The 20,447-nt window shown below is 35.9% G+C and overlaps 1 pseudogene; it reads right to left on the reverse strand.

The window, feature by feature from the left end:
• Positions 1-3,846: 3,846 nt before the first annotated feature.
• LOC139942769 (uncharacterized) overlaps positions 3,847-20,447 on the reverse strand; it is a 72,457-nt pseudogene continuing 55,856 nt past the window's right edge.

Genomic DNA, 20,447 nt, shown 5'->3' on the forward strand with positions numbered 1-20,447 from the left:
GCCAACAACCGGGGAATATGTGCTGTTCATTTAACTGTGCTATATTTGCTTTAATTTCAAGTTCCTTTGCAAACCTTTTATTTTAACGCTTTTGGTTTCGCGGTACAGCCTCGTCCGGAAACCTGTATGCAGTAGTAGTTTTGGCGACCTCGCGGATTTAGCTACGGCCGGAGGTCAGTTTTGCTATTGGTTGATTTACTGTTGTTGATTTCGCGGAAATCAGTTTGGCTTTACTTGCTTTATTTATTACTTTTGATTTCGCGGGTGAAGCGACTACCGGGAATCAGTTCAGCTTATTGGTTTGCATTAAACACATTTTAGACGATCTTGCGGATGGCAGGCAACAGCCGGAGATCTGGTTAAGCTTTATAAAATACAAGCATTTTGTTATGGCTTGGCTCATTGCAGCATGAACAAATAAAAGGCTGCCCAGGCCACTCTGTTGATCGAACCAATCTGTTTCTGTGTCGTATGTGGTAATAAAACCGGTAAATAGGGTGTACGTTGTGCCATTGTTTAATCATTTCTAAAAAAAAAACACAGCACCTCATGAAGTAATATTTCACCGGAAGCTTTCTACTATTTTCAAACCGTGTAAGTTTAACCATAATCGAGGAACAAAATGTAAGATTTTAAAAGTGGCAAGGATAATGGTTTGTTTTTGATTATTCAACAACTTAGCAGTTTGGCCCCCTTTTTGATTGGTAAGTGTTACCGGTATTCTTAATCATTTTACAGCCCTATTTATCGAGGCATTATGTGATGGCCTAAAACCTTTTTGTATCGACAAAGATTCGAACCCACAAACCGATTATCTTTGCCACTTTACTTTGATTCCAGTGCAATAAAGACATTCAATTAAAACATGCAATTGAAGTAAAATCTAGGTCTAATTTTTTTGTTAGCTTGATAAAGTTACGTTTAAATAAGACATTCTTAAATCAGAAGAAACCATTATTAAAGCTTGAATTCTTGAGTATCAATATCAATAAACGTTCATTGCTTTTTGCAAAATGTTTTTTTTTTTTTTTTTTTTTTTTTTTTTGTATTGTTGTATTTCATTATTTTCAATACATTATTTGTTTACTCAGAAAATAGTAAAACCCTAAGTCGTCCAACTCGTTTTCCTGGTCGTTAGCATTTTGATGTTTGTTTAATTCATCAAAAGAGAATTCTAGCATTTAACAATGATTTCAACTATTACCATTAATACATACATCGATATAATAATACATAATAACTCAACAAATGTTGAAAGGTTTAAATCTTCTCATGACTGATTATATAATAAGGTTACCTAGATAAAGATTATTGATTTCTCATTTGATTGTGATTTGTTCAGAATTGAAAGCTTTAACAAACCGTCTGCGATAGTGTAAAGGACCTGCTTGGTCACCAGATGTAAATTAACTCCGTTGCTTACAATGGCGAACTATAAAACAAATACCAGTTGATGCTCGCTACCATCGTTTGCCTTTAACTTTTAAAGGTCAGTGTTCAGAAATAAATGTTAATTATAATAATATTCTCTTTGTTCAACAGATATCTTTCTGGTACCATTTTAGTCTAGTTTGTCATGTTTTGCTCCACTAAAACCAAGAGACTTTGTAAATTTTTGAAAACTGGCAGTAGGAGAGCTCAATAATGATCTACTTCTTACTTAACATTTAGTTGAATGATTTTTAAGTAGCTGTGACCTGTTTTAACCGTTAACTATCAAGTGTGTTCATGTGTTTGTCTCGTTTTGAGTTTGCTTGCTTGTAATTCTTATTTGATTACATTGACACATACCACCAACATTGGTTGTTTTGTTGACAATTTCCATCAGTTTTGCGGATTATTGTTTTATCCCCTAAACCATTTCAGCTCTCTGTAGACAGACATGTTGTCACTTATAAGTCACTATAACTTAATCCAAACACTCACAATAACTATATATCTTCCATCTAGCCATACATACCCAGCGACCAGGATTTGAATCCAACCCATTGCCTTAGTTACTGAATTTGTTAAACAATTAACGGCAAGTACCACCACTAAAATAAACACTTTTCCCCTAAATTTAGAAACTTTTCAAAACAATTACAATTGAATTACAGCACTTAAAATCAGAAACCCTTCTTAAAACAAAGCTTTTTTTTTACCACAGTTTGGTAAAACGTAATGTTTCTTTTAAGGATTTTTGCCATGTTTGCTTTGTTGACAAATATGAAACTGTTGTTATTCTTCTACTCAATCGCAGCTTTCATGTATTTAAATTTAAAAACATTTCTTTTTAAAACTTAGTCTTGAAAACGGTTTATGAGATGACAATTTTACCAATAGTTTACCATATTAATCAACACCAATATAATACTACCTTAACACACAAATATTGATAGGTGCAGATATTAATTAAAATAAGTTAGAATTTAGTGAAAATTGCATGTGACAGAAGTTCTTGAATCAAGCTGAAATGTAATACTTAAGATTGGAAAAGTTTTGTAAAAGTATTTCCACCTATGTAAAAGCACAGGTACAACTTCTCTGTTCATTTATCATTCAGCAGTCGTTGTTAAAAGTTGTATACATAATGATATGTTTGAAGGTTTCTGTTCAAATTTCAAGAACAAATCTTTCCCTTGCAAGGCTAAGTTGTTTGTCCAACTGGAAACGGAACTGCATTGTTTGACAAATTTGCCACCAAAGTAGTCCTGTAACATTCACTGCAGTTGGTTTGCCTCCATGTAAATTGACCTTGTGTGACAAGGCCCTTACAGTATCTCTAACGAAATGACATCAAAACCATCGAGAATTAGGCATGGGAACACAATGTAATCATTTTCCTTCAATGTTGTTATGGTATGTTAGGGGGATGTTGATCAACACAAAGGTCGTGACTTGTTTTAACAGACTTGTTTTTTTAATGTAACATATACAGGTGAACAAACTGAAAAGATTAACGTATTACCATGGCAACTGTTTCATTTTACCATGGTACGCATTGTTTGATATGGCTGTTTGACAAGTTAGATTGCTGAGTAAAAGGGACAAAACGCTGTGCCGTTTTGTTTGTAGAAAATAACAGTCAAAGTATTACATTTGCGTGATTTTGATAAAGTCACTGAACATTTATCTAAAGTTATAATTTTTTAAAGCGGCAATGCTTATTACTTAATACTTCTTCCTTCCGAATTGTGCTGAAAAGTTAAATAATCCGTTCGCTATATTCATAAAACCCTTTTAAATTTGTTGTTTACATCAACCTCTACAAGAAACCATTTTTAAAATTGGAACTCTGTAAAATTCAAATCAATTACAAAGGTTTTGTTTCTACCTGTGTTTCCTCTAAATCGTAACGTAACTGTAACTTATTTAGCAGTTTGTTTTTTATGTTTACGAAAAGTTTGTTTAACTTTACATTAATGTGATAACTTCTTCTGAATTTTAAATATGGTTTCAGCAGCTATCTACGAAATACAATTCAAAATTACTTTGATTAAAACAATGCTTAATAAGTGCACAATATGAATAAATAAAGATTTTAGGGCAAACCTGGCCAATTCAACTACGTAATCTAAAAAAACATTTTTGAGCCAAGTAAAACACCAGGTTACCAGTCATGCTGCATTCGATTTGTTTTAGCTGATAGACCGTATTGAATAACCCTTTTTGCCATGAAAAGTCGCCATCTTGTATGGCAAACCGTAAATGAGTATGATAAATAATGCACAAACATACTAGTCTGCGTTTCTTGATCTTTTGACGGTGAGAGACCAAATTTTAAACGGATTTTTGTAACACATGTTTAAGACTCGGCTGAACAGCTTTTCGATTTAACAAATAAACGCACCAACATGCGATTGTGCGTTTCCTAATCGTTTGACCGTGAATGGGCTTAGAACATTTTCATCCTGAAATATTTTTAGCCACGAGGTGGAGATTGGCGGCGAATTTTGATTTCAGTCTTTACAATACGAGACCCATTCCATTCAGTAGCTCTAATAACTCGTTTGTATGGACCCTTAGTATCACCAGGTTGGATATATTCAGCGTTAAGGTTATAATCTACACCAGGTATACCAAAGCATCTATTAAACCACCATCCTCCTTCACTATTCAGACCTGGGCAGTTTGTGTCGTTTTGGTTATTATCTGTACGATGGTGAATGCTGAAGGCTTGATTGTTGGCAGTCTCAAGAATATCATCTGGAAAAACAAAATAAAATACAAATATTTTTTGATGCTCTTTTAAAGGATTCAGGTACTTTTTCAAAAATTAAGTAAGCAATTTTTAATGTCTGGTAAGCTTTTTTTTGAGAAAAGTTACTGCACGCGTGTTCTAGAACATAAGTTATATCAAAGGTGTAAATTAGCAGGCTATACTGAAAGGTGTAAATTAGCAGGCTATACTGAAAGGTTTAAATTAGCAGGCTATACTGAAAGGTTTAAATTAGCAGGCTATACTGAAAAGTGTAAATTAGCAGGCTATACTGAAAGGTGTAAATTAGCAGGCTATACTGAAAGGTGTAAATTAGCAGGCTATACTGTTTCAAAACACTTTAATACAAGGCTTGCTTTATACACGTTTCAGATCGTTTTTATTTCTTTATATTAAGATTAAAGCCAAACCAACAAGTAAAACAACACCAGCAGTTGGAATTACAATTCAGTTGGGTTATTACTTTCAAGGAACTTACTTCTGCATCCAATGAGTTCAATGCTTACAGCTGGATATCCGATGTCTGTTTGAGTGACAAGGATGAAGCGTGCTCGGATCGGCTGCTGAAACATGATGGTTACCGGTGCGGTTTGATTCGTGTTACCATGGAATATCTGCAGCACAGGATAGATAGAGCAACTTGATTAAGGTAAAAACAAATTGACAACTTTGCTTTTATATTCGTCACAAAGAAAAACTAAATCTATTGTTCATAATGTTGCAATGTTCCTTGTGCGTACGAGTTTCTGGGATTACCAATTGTCTTTGTTTAATGCTAAGTTGAGTAACAAGTCCACGAGAATCAAAACTCGTCAATTTAAAGAGGCACACCGGCTCACCGTATACGCAATTTAGTGGTGTAGGATCATAACACATATTTTTATAGTGACTGCTCTTCTCCATTCCTGGCAGACCTTTGAAGTCATTATCTTAGTCTGTGTTGTAGCCCAAATAGCCCAATTCAGCCGGTGCGCCCCTTTACAAAACCAGTTTTGTTTGTGCAATGACAGAACCATTTACCTGAGGTTCTTGTTCAGGTGCTCCCTGGTGGCTTAGGTAGACCCAAGTAACGTTATCAAGGCTGTATCCTACTTGAAATGACGGTTCGCTTTCCCCTTGAGCTATGACTCCCTCAACTAGAGTTACTAACAGCAGGTCAATCTGAAGCTGTGGTGATTCATCTGGAATAATATGGGCTTCCTTAAGAAGGCGTTGACCACATACCCATCGTACTGTAAATACAAACAATTGATTGATTGAAGATTTGATGTTAATGCGTTGTGCTCCAGTTCTGGTAAGTTCTGGATTGTTTTTATAAAAGGCTTCTCTATAACACGATAGACTGAAACTGGGCTCTGGTTCGTGAGTTAATTAAACAAATCTTGTTTGGTTGATCAATTGAGTTTAGAAATACTTCATGAACAAAAAACACATTTGTGAACATTAAAATTCAAAAGATCACCAAGCTTTTTGATAATTTATTGTCCATGCTAAGAGAACAAAACGGAGAGACATTATCGTAAGAACTAGTTCTCAGATCGAAAGTTTGTGGGGGAAAACAGTTCCGTTTATCAATAAAATAAGTTGTTATTGCCATTACTTTGAAGTAATATTACAAAACGTGAATTTAACTTAACTGATCGAGAACAATGTTGGTTTTAGAGTTGTAAGTTGCCGTTAAAAAGCTGAGCAAAACTCATTCAAATTATGTACACTTTAAAATTATAAATCGTAACTTTGTCAACCACCCTTTTATTGTTTAAAATATTGCTGTGTTTGATTTGTTTGTATATATATATACACAGTTTTCGCGATCAGTTCACTGTTATATTTAGACGAATATAACTTGTTTTAAAGACAATGTGTCTCAGACATCTCGTTAGAAGTAACCTTTGCACCCTAGTAGTTCAACACGTATCCACAGAGAGCCATCAGTCTGGTTTAGTATGATGCGGATATAACGAGCACTGATTGGTGGATTGAACATGCTGGTAGCTACCGAGTCTGCTGCGGTGTTTCTTCGGATAATCTGTGAAGAAACAAAAACTACAAATTATGATCATGTTATCTCAATCAAATAGCATGTCACTCACTAGTAAAACAAAAACCATTTAACTTAGCAAAGCAGAATTATCAATACACATTTTGTATTTTGTTCAAATCAGACTTATGGTCTCGAAATCAATTCAACTGTGCATATCACAACAGTTGAATTGATTTCGAGACCATAAGTCTGATTTAAACAAAATACAAAATGTGTAGTTAAAAAGTAGCCATAGAAGCTTAAACTAAAGTATCTTTGGCACAGCGACATTGTGGTTGTCCACAAACAAGTTGAACAAGATCAACCAAATCTGTTTGAATAGAATTTGCTTGTCAGTTCTTAGATTCGGACTTAATGGATTTGTGAAACCATTATAAAGCGCCAACTCATCAAGAACACAGCGTGTTTTAGTGGGTAAAGATAATGTTTGATACACTTCGCGAATTTGCATGGAAAGTCTGACTCCCTGTCTGAGTGCATTCCGGGTGTGTGGAGCAAAATGCGAGAAGGTGCGAATGGAAGCAGACTTTAGAAGCTTGACAGGTTGACATAATTAGGTTCCAATAACCTAATCAGTTTACATTAAACATGTATGTTCTTACCTGTGCTGAACCCATAGTATGCCAAGTGCTCTGGTCATCACTGTACTTCAGCCTGTACCCATGACTCACATCTTCATTGATTACCTGATCAGATCCCTGCATCATCATAATTCCCTCTACTATGACATTACTTTCGAGATCAATCTGTAACCATGGGTTGATGTCATTAGGATCAGGGCACCAGCCAATAGTATCACTGTTTGCTGATTGAGTGAGTCGTGCATTGCTTGGTTGACAGTTACCATCTTCCCTCTGATGTGTACTTGATGCTGTGACTCTGTAGTCTGGAAGGCTGCCATCTCCCATTCCGAGACGATCCAAACAAGAGAAGCGTTCTGTATCAGTTAAAATAAAAGCAACACAATAATAGGTTAATTGAAGTGCATTTTTTTTTTTTTTTATAATGTATTGTTCGAATTCTGGTCACAGTATGGTCTGTTTCGGAAAAAAACAAGCAAGTGACTTTACCGCCATTCACATGACAAATGTTTTCTCAAATTGAGCTAAGGTTTAAGGTCAAATGTTTAAGGTTAATTGTTTCCACAGTAACGTTGTAAAACAGGCAAAATATATACATGTTCCAATTAATACAGTTAAGCCAGGAGGAAATAAGTACACATTTATGATACTGCAGGGGGAGCTCACTACAAGAAGCCAAACTTATTAGCGTGAGTCAAAAACAGGCACACCCCGAAGCGGTTGTATTTAGCCCTTGAGTTTTGCTATGTATTGTTATTTGCTTAATAAAAATTAGCTATACAAATATAAATTAGAATGATCATGTGCATGTAATACATGTTTAATGATACATGTTTGGATAAAGATCAAAAGTATTTGCAGCGATTGTCTATAATAGTGCTAAAATTCTGCCATATTATGGGATCAAGATGAATTCAGTGTTGGCCTAAAATATGAGACGTAGCCCATTAAAATTATTAATCAAAGTTTCAACAAACCAAATTGAAGAAGAATTTATGGTTATGGTTATGGTATAAGTAAAATAATTGTTTGCATGACTTTACCATTACATTCCAGGAGTTCAAAACGCATCCCAAACAATTGCTAGCATACAAACTTACTTGGTAACAAGCAATGGCGAGCTGTATGGTAGTATAAAACATTGCGAGAAACAGCTTTCTTTCTGAAGTAACGAAGTATTCGAGAAAGAAAGCATCTGAAAGTAACAACTGCGTGTGACGATGGTGCTTTTTCTTCCATCATTATCTCGCAACTTCGACGACCAATTAAGCTTAAATGTTCACAGGTTTGTTATTGTGTGCATAAGTTTAGATTACACCAAGTGAGAAGACTGGTCTTTGACAATTGCCAATAGCGTCCAGTGTCTTTAAGGGGAGTGGGGTAGTGCAAAGTGCAAAACATGGTTTTTTTGTCTTCTCTTTTTGTATTTCTTCATTTTGTAATGTGCTTTATTTATACCGTCCTCGACCAACATTTGAGTACAGTTTGAAATGTCTCAATTATGTCAATTAGATCAAAAGGAATGCCGTAGGTTTCCTTTTAAATTTGAGACTTGAGTATAAACAAAAACTCAACAATTCAAATATTGGAAAAATCTTTTTATTGTTTTTGTTGGTTAAAAACAAAAGGGATTGACAAATAAATAAAATAATGTGTTTACGACTTTACCATTACATCCAATGAGTTCAATACGCAGTCCAGGACGATCGCCTTGATACCCAGTTGGTATTATGCGGATGTAGCGTGCTCTGATTTCCTCACTAAACATGTTGGTTACTCTTGTATTCCTATCTGTATTTCCGGGGAATTTCTGTGTAAAAAATAATTATGTGATGCCCAATAACAACAGCTATCTCAGAACAGAACAGTTTGGTTCCGCCAATGTCATTAGAATCGCAGCTTCCATACACAATATCGATTTTGTTTAAGTTGAGATTGTTAAATATGCAGACGCTTACTACAGCAGTGTCTTTTTTGGTAAAACATGCTGATAAACAGTGTTATAAACAATTGTTTTTTTTACAAAATCTGGTTTAAAAGTTCATTCCGTTTCCATATGTAAAACAAAAGAATTATTGATTATGGAGAAACAGTAAAATTGCCGTTTTAGTGAATCGATGGTCAATAAATAATATATTTTCGTAATCAATTACATATGGTGTCGTTAATACTTATTCAATATTCTGCATTGAACGGTTTTCTGCCATGTATTTATAACGTCATACCTGTGCGTTGTCCTTTTCTGCACCTCCTATAAAGCGCATGTCTTGCTCAGTGTCACCGTAAGATACGATGAACTCTGTAACCCAGGACCTGTAATTGTTACCCTGTGTAACAACACCTTGAATCAATACCGGTTGCTTTAGATCCACTTGGAACCATGCACTGGCTCTGTCATCCAATGTGGGACACCAGCCACCGTACACATATAGCCGTCCGTAACGGTTATCGCTGCATTTCTGGTCATCAGTAGACGATGTCGTTATGCTTCCATCAGGGATGGTACCATCTTTCATTCCAAGCTTCTGCTGACAAACTTCATGGACTGAGAAAATGAACAAATTCATAGTGTTCCATCAAGCCAGCCTTTATTGAAAACATTCAGTTTATGCGAATTTTTAAGATGGTCTTGTGAACTTGAGAATTGTTTAATTTTAATTAATTCTTATTAAGACCATGGTTTACTTTAGAAACACGTTTTAATTTGGCTTTATAGTACATGTTCATAATATTAGCTAATGTGTAGTCTAATAATTGTTTACAATAACTTTGAAGAGGAGTGAGGTTGAGTGCAAACATATTCTGACTTTACGACTTTTTACCATTTCTATATTTTTGCAATGTACTTGATTTATACTGTGCTCAACTCATACTCGAGTACAGTTTTGAATGTCTCAATCTTATGACTTCGTGTTCTTGGAGAACGTGGTGAGTGGCCAACAGCATATCATTAAATTATATCCTTTACCTTTGCAGCCACTGAGCTCAATATCTTAAGTATTCCAGGTTGTTGGTTTGCAGCTGATGCACCGAATTTGTTATGTTCAGTGTTCTGTGCAAGTCTGGCAATAAATTGTTTTCTAGTTGCTTTATAGATGAGATTTATAGACTTACGTTCGAAATCAGTTAGGCGTGTCTCGTTTTAAGGGTCTGTGTACTGTTTTTTAGGACGACACCAAATGTCATCAGATTTACACAGTTTGAAAACAAAAATTGTAGAAAGCTTCCCTTGGTGTTGTTTTAGCATGTACAACGTATTTTCATGACATTGTTTTACTCATTTCTTAAAAATTACAGCACATCAGCAAGTAATATCTTTTATATAAGCTTTCTACTGACATTATCATCAATCTGTGTAAGTTAAATGTAAATGTAAATCGGTAGACTTTGAGTTTTGTGTTACAAAAAGTACCCCAATCCTTTTATAGTGAGATTATGTACAATAAGCCTGACATTTGAAACCGTGGTGATTGATTGAAACAATACCTCTGCAGCCAAGGAGTTCAATACGTAGGTATGGGTGGTGGTTCCAGGCTGTTGGTCTGATGCGGATGTACCGTGCTTGAATAGGCTGCTGGAATATATTGGTAACTGGGGTGTTTCCATCAGTGTTGCCAATGAATGTCTGTAAAAATAAATTCAAACCAGAGGTGGAGACACAAATAAATACAAAATGATTATTAACACTTTGGTTACAACTAACGGCTGTACTGCAATATTGGAGTGTTTGTGTTTTTAATGAATATTGGTAAGGGGTGTTTGTATCAGTGTTGCCAACGAATGTCTGTAAAAAAACAGGGGTGGAAACAAATAAAGAAATAAAAATGATAATTAAGCTTTTGGTCATGAATAATAGTTGTATAGCTTAATTGGAGTGTCAATACATGATTACATGTCTGGATGGAAGGTGTCTTTGCCGAGTACTCTTACCTGTGGAGTAGAGGCCTCATTCACATACAGCCATGCAGTGCCATCAATGCTGTATTGTACCTGGTAGTGTGTCACATAGTAACCCTTGTATGGATGACCCTGTGTGATGACGCCCTCAATATGCACAGGCTCTAAACCCATATAAATTTGAAGCCATGAACCTTGTTTTTCAGCTGGTCCCCAACAACCGTTCATATTCAGTCGTGCATTGCTTGGCGGATACCAGAAATCATTTTGACTAGATGCTGTAATCCTATCATCAGAGATGCTCCCGTCTTCCATTCCTAATTTGTGTCCACAATATCTACCAACTGGAAAGAAAACAACAAAAACAAGTCAGCCTTTAGTTATTTTAAGTAACTGTTGAATTAATAATAGCTTCGTTTAGATTTTTTCCCAGAGTCAACTAACAGATTTAATTGTATCAATTTTAGTGTTAAATTGAATGGCGGTTTTAAAACGTTAACATAAAGCAACATAGTAATTAAGAACAGGCCCGTCAAAACGTCGTTTGTGTTTTACAAACAAATATTTTACAATTTGTTCTTTAAAAAAATTACAATAAATGGAGCCTTTAAAATAACCTTGATAGACTATCAATATAATCAGTGGAGCCCTGGTAATAGTATCCACAATATCTGCAAACTAGAAACTGTTGATGAAACTATAATAGTTTTCGTTTGAACTTTTCTCAGTAGTCGACGAACGGTAAATATATTTAGCAAAATTTAATTTTAAATTGAATGGCGGTTTTGAAATGTTAGCATTTAATGCAACATAATAATTAGAGAACATGCCCTTCAAAACATTGCCTATAAAGTTAAATTTTGTTCAACACTACATTAAATTGAGCCTTGAATATAGCCTTAATCCTAATATAATAAGTGGAGCCTTGGTTATGGTGAATACAAATCACACGTTACACATACCACTTTGTTGTATCCCGGAGTGCTCCAGAAGCAGGGTGTAATCGCCAGGTCCGACGTGAAACTGTTTCTTCAGCAAATGACCGGTCATGTTATCTTCATTGGTTAGGTCCAGACTGATTGTCCAGTTCCCTTCAGCATCAGTCAGCTCATGTAGAATCTCATTACCAAGCCAGAACTCACCATCCATTGACCCAAAGCCTTTCTTGTATTCTGCCCAACTGCGGTTGAAACTGACCGATCCGTCATAGCGTCGCTGGACCACCTTGAAACAAACGTAACATTTTGTTTTGTTAAGATAATTTTTTTCATCGACAGTCAGATTGATCTTCATTTAGCTATTTTGACCAGGTAACTTCAAAATGTAAAAAAAAAAATCGGTAAACTGTTCTTTTCTTTTCCTGATAAAATGAAGCTAATTTAAACTATTCGAAAAAGATATAATAGTAAAAATTATATTTAGGGAGGCGTGGGTGAAAGGGCGATCCTTTTTTTCTTAAAGTTATTACAACAAGTGTGGATCAATTTTGTTTTTTAAGAACCGATTTCTGGTAATGCAGCTGGTTTCTGGTTGAATTAAGTCAAATGTAAACAAATATTAAGGGGACGCCATTAGTCTATATTTTCTCATTATAATACACACAATTAAATACTGTTTTCGCAAACACTTAATCATTTGAATACGTAAAATTTTAATTTTTACGTGTGATTTTGTTTTCAACAAACGCTTAAATAGTTAAGGTGTGGTTACAGAGAATTGGTCATACCATTAAAACATTATGTGTGCACAATTCAAACACTATGTGGATCCAGCATGTACAATTCTTTTTATCAGGCCGGCTCGGAGGGTTAAGCACATTATTTCATTTGTTAACAGTTCTGAAAAAAATAATGATTTGTCGTGCTATACAACATCATACAAGTCAGTTCTTAGGATGGTTTGAAGCTGGAGAGAGTTCTTTTTAGTCTGAGGTGCGGTAGAAGAGCATTCCAATTAGATGATCAGAATGTTCAAAGGAACGGTTTACCCAAGTGTGTTTATTGGCGTAATGTAACCTTGAGAGCATCAAGCATGCTTGGATACAACTAAAGTTAAATAAGATTTTGCTTCGGAGTTGGCGGACTGTTTAAGATGTCTTTGAATCTACATGAGTGAGATGCATTCCCAAATGAGTGCTGACTTACAATCCAGCCGGTATGGTTCGTCATATCACAAAGCACCTTGATTCCTTCGTTATTCTGGAAGGGATGGATAGTGTATATACCATTGTCTTTGTTACCAGCATCCAACAAAGCCTGACAGTCTGGGGGAATAAACAGAGCGATTTGAAAAAGTTTAAAATAATCGAAACATCTTTCATAGAAAACACGAACTGTGATTATTTTTATTTAAAGTCTTAGTACCCGGCTTTGCTACCTTTTTCGTCTTTTATTAAAATGTAGAGAGAAAGATGTTTCCCATTAAAACGTTTTTGTTTTTGTTTTCCCCGACGTGGGCTAGCTCGGTAGCCTAGTGGTAATGCACCTGCTATAGCCGAGCAAGGTCGTGGATGGTAATCCCACCCGAGTCTTTTATATTCAATGAATCTTACCCTGAACATGGCATTCATAATAATCATGTATCTCTTCTTGGTCATCAGTGAAGATTGGTTTGTTAGTGTAGATTGGTTTAGTTTGTCTTTTTGGAGCTATTTTAAACAGCCCTCCTGGTCGGGTTGAGGTACATATACACATATCCTCAAATGGTTGGATCCATCGTAGTTTGTTTTGCCTTATTTGAAATTTTGACCTTAAAATGAGTCGTTAAGACCCCCACATGAAGGTGGTATTTGAAATTTGTTTTTTCTCAAAAACTGCCTGGGTATATTTACCTTTCAAAAAATGTTGTTTGGAACCAATATATGCACCAATGAGGATAGGGAGTGCAAAAACAATTGGTGTACTCAAAATGTACCCTTTTCAAGATAATCACACTTTTACACTTCGTTTTGCTATACATTTGTGCATAAGGTCAATATTTATACGTTAATTACATAGGTTTGTAGTATCAACATAAAGTTAAAAATACATTTTATGGATAGATCTATCAAAATGTGAAGAAATTTGACACAATTTTGAAAATATTGATTTTTGACCTTTGTTGACCTTTTTACCCCCAAATTACCTTAAAATACAAAATCAAGCTGGGCATCCACCCTAATCGTCTTCCCGAGCCCATGATCCATACTTCTAGCATGGATGCCAGCCAATAACAAACTATGCCGTTTTTTTTTTTATTTTTTTTTTTCTAGAGCACTTTTTAAAGTTTGGCTGGTCTACTATACTTAGAAATGTACATTATTGTTCAACATTGCTCTTGTTCATAAAGTATACACTCCAAACTAATAATTGCATTTTTTTTTCACTCACCCGGTACAAGGGCCTATCCCTATAGGGATCTTTCTCAAAAAGTAGTATATTATAAATTGTCATGCAAAAAAAAAACTTGTTATCCCTTGAATTTGAAAAAACAAAAACTACAATAAAGCGTTGATTATAGATCGCTCAAAAACTAACATAATAATTATGTAAGACACATAGATCCTTGTAACTTGAGTGTATGCCACATGTTGTTCAATAAACCCAAACCAGTTAAACCACTCAACATTTTTTTGATTCCTTTCCTATGTTGCAAACCAGCCTACATGTTCATCCCCAGTGCTTTAACCAAGGACGTTGAGGCTGAGTGAACAACACACGCAGCAACATAAAACGTAGTCCGGTACAGTTGTACAGATTATTCTCACACAACTATTAAAATGTCGATGTGTGTTAGCCCTGTATATACTCAGTATTTTCTAGTGTTCTGTGAAAACAAATCACGGACATTTTACTCGGGTTGGATTCGGACCAACGACTTTTGCAATTCTAGAGCAGTGTCAGGCAAATATAGGGTGTATGGATAAAAACCAATATTCTCTCTCTCCGATGCAAGTTTAACATTTGAAACAATACTTTGGGGTGTCATAAAATAATACTGTAAACAGTGATCGTTTTTGTACGGAGCCTAAAAGGGACAATTACAAAAATAAAAATTTTATATATTTTGTGCACACGAATTCTCTTTCGTGCGCACGACATAAATCTGGATTCAGGAAGCAGCCCGTCTCTTCGCAACGCCGCCATTATCACACAAGTGAAACACCCATGTGACTCACCGAGACCGACCATTGGGGTTTGATGTCAAACCAGTAACTGTTGTTTGGCATTCATAGGAGGAACTAGTTAAGTTTGACATTCGAATATCGACTGTCAAACTAGGACCATTTACTCGTTTGACATCAGACTCATTTCGCCGGCGGGAGGGTCAAATTTAAGGAACACACCCGGCCCATGAGGTTTTACTTTTTAAAGATTATTTAAAAAGTCAATAAATTTAACAAACAAAATCCGTACTTTACTGCTCACAAATATGGACAGTTTTACATATTTTTTTTAACCAAATTTTGAAGGGTCTAATCTACAAATTCAGACAACATGGGCCTGGCACAACTACATTGAATTTAAAGAGGATGGATGGTGGTAATTCCTTGATCGGGCCCATGAGGTTTAAATTTTTTGTTTTTATTTATTTTACTTTTTGACCAAAAAGTGATGATATTTTTGACCGAAAAGGTATTTGAATGGGACCCAAAGTGTGTTGAATCGGTTTTCAACTAGTGGTTTAATTCTCCCGAGGCCTGGTTCTTTTTAATTTACCTCGACTTCGTCTCGGTATAAAATGATCAAGAACCAGGCCTCGTTGGGATAAAACCACTAGTTGAAACCTATCCACCACACATTGATTCCCTTATTCATAAATACCTTTTCGGCCTAAAACATCATCACTTTTTGGTCAAAAAGTAAATTAAATGCAAAAATGTTAATTGTTAAATGATTTATTTCATCACAACACCCCTCCAGCTATAAAATGATAAAGCCCTCCACCGCCCTCTGGTAAACAACTCCTTATAAGGGAATGTTATGCGCCTCGCGCGTATCGCGTGATGTGACACAACGGTTTCAGCCATTGCTCTCGACCGATATGAATGAAGAAACTGTCTTATAAGAACAGGTGCAAGGTCGCGTGTCACGCCCATAAATTAACACTTTTTACCGGCCATAAACAAAGGTTTATACACACCCACGTGACGCGCTCTCCACCAATATGAATAGCGAAATTGTCTGAGGTATTTATGAATCGAAGATAAAACACCGTTTTCGCACAGTGTGTGTTTTCAGATGCTTAAATTTGGGACCTCAGCTTAGGTCTTGGACTCAATTCAAATATTTAAGTGAGAAATTACCTCTTTCTTAAAAACTACGTTATCTTGTACATTAGTTACAAATGTAAATTTGGAGGCAACCATATGCACTACATAATACAACAGGAAGGAACACCTCAGCAGCAAAAAAAAAAAAGATTTTCTTGCAACTCTATTTTACGGAAATTGACAAGTCAATGTTTGTTCCTTCGTGAAAGTTGTCTTATATTGGCTGCATGTACAATTATTGCCCTTCGTGACATGACCCGAAAATGAGTTTACAGGGCAATGTATTGATGGGAGCAATTATTTTAAGAACAAGAACAATTTTGTCAATTTCTAAGTAGGTCCTGGATTGACCTTTACAAAGGTGAAATAACTGGATTTCCCCAGCAGGCTGGGTGAACAACACACAACAACATAAAGCATAGTCTTGTACAATTGTACAGATTATCCTCGAGCCAGATATTTTGGAGCATTTAACCCAAAGAAGATGGAAATGAAACGGCGTTCCATTAGTAGGTATGCCACTTCATTTAGTCGCCGCATTGGGACAGCTGTTCTGCAGCACCCACAATTTATTTGGTCTAATCTCACTCTATTTCGTTTTGATGGCATTCATCTGTCTTAGGTTGGGATGAGCTATTTCGGTGTAATTTACGGGGCTGCATCAATTTACATCACCCCTCCTACAAATTTTCGAAGTACAAGTACAACATTTGGGTGTTGACTTGGTTGGAAGTTGAACCGAAGTGAAGTTCCCGCACATAAGCAGCATAGGGCGACCTGTTGAGCTCCGCCCATTGCAAAAAGACGTCTCGGGAAAACCCTGGAAAAATGTGCAAGGTCATGAAAAGACCAACTGTACTGGGCTTAGCAAGCCCACATAGCATTACTGAACTAGCCAAGGTGGCACCACAACAGTTGTGTGGGTCCACTGAATAATGTATTCTGTGAGTGATAAAATGAATTATTCTCCAACTATATTTAAATACCACTATTAAAATGTTACCCATACACCAGTATACATTATTTACCTGCCGGGAACTTGTGACCTACAACATACATGAAACCAGCGTAAGGATGTTTTTCATATAGCACATGACCAAGTGCAATGACGTTACCGGTTTGTGTCCAGCAGTCTTTATCATCATTAAACGATGCAGCTTCACATCCATCAAGTCTTTTACCAGCTTGGAGAGCCAAACCCGACCTATCAAGCAAACAAAAACGTAACATAATAAAGTGCACCCTCCGTTTTATGTTCTGATATTTATTCAATTAATGTGTCAATAACTGCGTATTAAGTGAATGGCCAAAATGATGTCGATATTATTTACTTTTAACCCAACACCTGTGACGCCATGCTATTGTTAAATCACCTGCATACATTATCATATACTGAAAATGAGCAATGGTCAATAAATTGACAAGTGACATATTTTTATCTAATAAAGTTGATACTTTTGGTTTATTCGTTTTCAGTCAGTGACGACACACATACGGAGCCGGCCCCTTCAGACGATGTGGCCTTTGACGTCACTCGAAACCATGATTCGCGCGTATACCACCGGGCAAAACCTTTTTGTTTTGGCAGCCAGCTAGAAAGTACACGATTCGCGAATATACCGCCGGGAAAGACCTTTTGTTTTGACAGTCAGCTAAAGTAGACGTAAAAATTGAAACGAAGGCCATATCTGTCGTTATGTATGAAAAAAATCGATGCAACTCAAATTTCAAAAAGATAAAATTGTACGTAAAAGAAATTGCTTCAAAAAGACAGAAAACAAGTCACAAAAACACAGCAAATTTTCCCTTTATGAATGTCAGCAACATTCCCCAAGTAGTATTTATGGATAGAGTATTTCATATTCTTCCCGAAAATGTCAAAAACGAGACCGGATCGTAGCTCGTCCAGTCAGGATACAACGATTTCCACCGTTAATCCAAAACTCCCTTTACAAAAAAATCAACTATTAGACAGCATGGTTTTCCTGCACGGTGATTGGCTGATGATGACATCATCGACTGATATGGCATCATGCTGTTTTTTCGTTGTATCCTGACTGGACTAGCTACGACGTGTTCTCGCTTTTAACATTTCCGGGAAGAATATGAAATAATCTATCCATATATACCAAATGGGGACTGTTGCCGACAATCATAACGGGAAAGTTTGCCGTGTTTTTGTGACTTATTTTCTTTCTTTTTGAAGCATTTTTTTTTTTAAGTTGCACTGATTTGTTTTCATACACAACGACAGATATAATCTCCATTTGAATGTACTGCTACATTATTTTTGTCAATACTTTTCAGATAAGGCTAAAAAAGACTGAATTTCAGAAGCCCTTTGTCCTAATTATTCATTCAAACCGAGGTCACGCATGAAAAACCACAATCAACACTGCATATAAAACCGGGCAAATAGGCCTATTAACGCATGGGTTGCGGGTAGACTGTACACGTCTTTTTGCCCGGCGAAATATGACGTGTACAGTGTTTTGTCAACAGAGGGCGATTTTGAATGTAAAGGTCACATCGTGTATAGAGACCGATCTAAAGAAGAAAATCATTCTATGATTCAATTCACAGTGTCATTTAATTTGTGTCCCCTCATCGGAATTTTGTTGTATTGCTCTTAAACCGTTTTGATGTATAGACTTGCTTTTTTTACGTATATCATTTTTGGTGTGTTTTTCTGTGTTTGTCTTTGCTTGTTTGCCTTTTTAAATTGTTTTGTGTTTTGTATTATCTTCTGTGCTTTTTTATATGCCTCCTCTTGCCTTAATGTATTTTTAGGGTTTTAGGAGACATACGCCTTTTGGCGACAGTTATTTTTTTATACTTTTATGCTCTCCTGGGCACCCCACTGTTGTTTTACTTTGTTTTCTTAAATATTTTTTAATGTATGTATATGTGCTTGTAAATGTGATTGCCCGAATAAATATTATTATTATTATTATTATAACTATCACAATGATCATTCAATTTCATTTGAACCAACCTAGGGGTTGATCAAATGATCAGGCATTTATCTTTATGAAATAATTTGGGTACTTTTTGTGACACAAAACACAATGACCACAGATTTACATTTAATTTACACCGTTTTAAGACATTGCTAGTATAAAGCGTAGCCGGCCTTAACATTTTAGTTGCTGGGGTGCTGACGGTTTTGAGAAATGAGTAAAACAATGTAATGAAAATACGTGTAACATGCTAAAATAGATTTCGTCTCATGATCACTGAGACGAAAATTATGTTCATGACATGTTGTTTTACTCATTTCTCAAACAATTTAGCACATCATCAGCAAGTAATATTTTGAGGGAAGCTTTCTACCATCATTATCTTCAAACTGTAAAAGTTTAATGCTAATCTGTGGACATTGTGTTTTTTGTCCTACAGAAAGTGCATAGCCCATAATGGGCTAACGATAGGAATTTCCTGCATGATGCCCAACACTCTAACAGTGTGGATGGCTACATTAAGGTCTACTCGTATGTTGTCTCGGGGTTACAACACTCTGCATTTAGACTCAAAACAAACAATGCTGATTGTTGCGGTACCCGCTGCCAAAACATAGGATTCGAACTGCCTCTAGCTGCCGGGCAACCTCGGTAGTCTAGTTGGTAAGACACTGCTCTAGAATTGCAAGGGTCGTGGGTTCGAATCCCACCCGAGTAACATGCCTGTGATATTTTTTCACAGGACTCGGGAAGTACTGAGTATACACATCGGTGTATGGGTAAAAAACGAAATTAATATTCTTTAACCTATAATATGACGTATAACCATGGGAAGTAGAAATGCTCGCAATCTGCCAGGCGCACATTGTCAACTTAACAATTAGGCAGAATGTAACTTCAACTAGCATTCATTGACATTTAGGTATATCTGAGAAACAAAAGTGATTTAAAATGTGTGAACTCTTAAACCAAACTTGAAGGTGGTAAAATCTTTTAAACTTGGCTTATGAAGAAAATTTGCCCCTTGCTTGAATTGTTAAGTAATGTAGACATAATTATTGTTTGCGTATAAAAGCAATAGTTTCGCAACAAACGACCAAAAACTATTACATTTATTTAACACTACTGAACAAGTAAAGTATGTTGTCAACGTATCTACCACTTTGAAGTTTCATTTTACTTTTGTATATTGTATAACATAGGTTTTACAAAAAGTATTTACATTGTAGAATTAGTTTTGGGAAAATGTTAGGGAAACAAACGAAAATGGGAGAACCTGCTCCCCTCTGCATGGAACACAGAACTTGATATTGTGTCAATTCCAGATAAGAAGGACATCAGGAGAGTATGGAACTTACGATAAACATGATGTAATCGGCTTCTCACTATTTACTGAATCAATTGGCACTTTCAGTGCAGGCTACGTTATACGTCATGTTTTAAGTCATATGTTTACTTATGTAGCGTTTCATGCTAGATACCTAGTAAAACAATAAACCTTCAGGTCTCACGC

Source organism: Asterias amurensis, chromosome 10 (assembly GCF_032118995.1).
Source record: "Asterias amurensis chromosome 10, ASM3211899v1".
NCBI lineage: Eukaryota > Metazoa > Echinodermata > Asteroidea > Forcipulatida > Asteriidae > Asterias > Asterias amurensis.